The following is a 2,500-nucleotide window of genomic DNA, read 5'->3' on the forward strand; positions in this document are numbered from 1 at the left end:
CGGGGAACGTGCGCTTTCTCTGTTCGGGACAGTCACGCGACAACGATAAACATCACCGCGGGACACGCGTCACGCGCAACGGCGACGTCGCCACGCGTGATCGTCACGCGGCAGCGACGAACGTCGCCGCGTGACAAGTCACGCGGCAGCGACGAACGTCGCCGCGTGACACGCCACGCAGCGACAGCGTATAGTTTCTGCGTGACGGGCGTAGAAAAGTTGTTGGGCGAACCCACAACTTGACAGGAGGGATGCCAGCCCCCAATATACCTGGGGAACTTAGACCCCCTGGGAGCCCTGCCCGTCAGCTTGTGAAGGAGCCCTACTGCGGCCGCGGCAGAGAAAATGGTCATTTCTCTGCCGCGGCAGAGATTTTCTGCCAGGCTTAGCCGATTCCGTCGTATTGGCTGCGGCGCGCCATGGTTTTCACCGTTACCCGGACCGACGCGCGCCATCCGGTATACGCTTCGCGTCGTTGGACGTTTCCGACGCCGGCCCGACTTTGGCCGTTTTAGCCGATTCCGTCGTATTGGCTGCGGCGCCATGGTTTTCACCGTATCCCGACCAGCGCGCGCCCACCCGATCATGCGCTCGGCGTCGTTGGGCGTTTTCCGACGCCCGGCCCGACTTAGCCGTTTTTAGCCGATTCCGTCGTATTGGCTGCGGCGCCATGGTTTTCACCGTTACCCGACCAGCGCGCGCCCACCCGATTATGCGCTCGGCGTCGTTGGGCGTTTTCCGGCGTAGGCCCGACTTGGCCGTTTTTAGCGGTTCCGTCGTATTGGCTGCCGCGCCATGGTTTCACCGTTACCCGACCAGCGCGCGCCCATCCGACTGTACGCTCGGCGTCGTTGGGCGTTTTCCGGCGTCGGACCGACTTAGCGTTTTAGCGATTCCGTCGTATGGGCTGCGGCGCCATGGTTTTCACCGTATCCCGACCACCGCGCTGCCGCGCGAGTGTAAGGTGGGCGTAGTTGGTCGTTGTGCTACGTCGGCCCGACTTAGCCGTTTTTAGCCGATTCCGTCGTATTGGCTGCGGCGCCATGGTTTTCACCATTACCCGACCAGCGCGCGCCCACCCGACTGTCGCCTTCGGCGTCGTTGGGCGTTTTCCGGCGTCGGCCCGACTTGGCCGTTTTTAGCGATTCCGTCGTATTGGCTGCGGCGCCATGGTTTTCACCGTTACCCGACCAGCGCGCGCCCATCCGACTATGCGCTGGCGTCGTTGGGACGTTTTCCGGCGTCGGACCTACTTAGCCGTTTTTAGCCGACTCCGTCGTATTGGCTGCGGCGCCATGGTTTTCACCGTATCCCGACCAGCACGCGCTTCACCTGATCAGACACGCTCGCGTCGTTGACGTTTTCCGGCGTCGGCCCGACTTAGCCGTTTTTAGCGATTCCGTCGTATTGGCTGCGGCGCCATGGTTTTCACCGTTACCCGACCAGCGCGCGCCCACCCATTGTCGCTCGGCGTCGTTTGGCGTTTTCCGGCGTCGGCCCGACTTGGCGTTTTTAGCGATTCCGTCGTATTGGCTGCGGCGCCATGGTTTTCACCGTTACCCGACCAGCGCGCGCCCATCCGACTATGCGCTCGGCGTCGTTGGGCGTTTTCCGACGTTGGACCGACTTAGCCGTTTTTAGCGATTCCGTCGTATTGGCTGCGGCGCCATAGTTTTCACCGTAACCCGACTAGCGCGCGCCCACGGCCCATGTCGCTCCGTGTCCGTTGGGCGTTTTTCCGGCGTCGGCCCGACTTAGCCGTTTTTAGCCGATTCCGTCGTGGCAGCTGCAGCGCCATGGTTTTCACCGTAACCCGACCGGCAACGCGCCCATCCGAATGTACGCAAGGCGTCGTTGGACGTTTTCCGGCGTCGGCCCGACTTAGCCGTTTTTAGCGATTCCGTCGTATTGGCTGCGGCGCCATGGTTTTCACCGTATCCCGACCAGCGCGCGCCCACCCGATTATGCGCTCCGTGTCGTTGGACGTTCCGGCGTCGGCCCGACTTAGCCGTTTCCACCGGTACCGTCGTTTGGGTTTGCGCGCCCATGGTTTTCACCGTATCTCGACCGCCGCGCGCCCACCCGACTATAGTTCACCGTGTCGTTAGACGTTTTCCGACGTCGGCCCGACTTAGCCGTTTTCAGCCGGTACCGTCGTTTTGGCTGGCGCGCCATGGTTTTTCACCGTATCTCGACCGCCGCGCGCCCACCCGACTATAGTTCACCGTGTCGTTAGACGATTTCCGACGTCGCCCCGACATAGCCGTTTTAAGCCGGTACCGTCGTTTTGGGCTGGCGCCATGGTTTTTCCCCGTATCTCGACCGCCGCGTGCCCACCCGACTATAGTTCACCGTGTCGTTAGACGTTTTCCGTTGTCGCCCCGACTTAGCCGTTTTCAGCCGGTACCGTCGTTTTGGCTGGCGCGCCATGGTTTTTCACCGTATCTCGACCGCCGCGCGTCCACCCGACTATAGTTCTCTGTGGCGTTTGGCGTTTTTC

This window comes from Lolium perenne, unplaced genomic scaffold (assembly GCF_019359855.2).
Source record: "Lolium perenne isolate Kyuss_39 unplaced genomic scaffold, Kyuss_2.0 unplaced49, whole genome shotgun sequence".
Taxonomy (NCBI): Eukaryota; Viridiplantae; Streptophyta; class Magnoliopsida; order Poales; family Poaceae; genus Lolium; species Lolium perenne.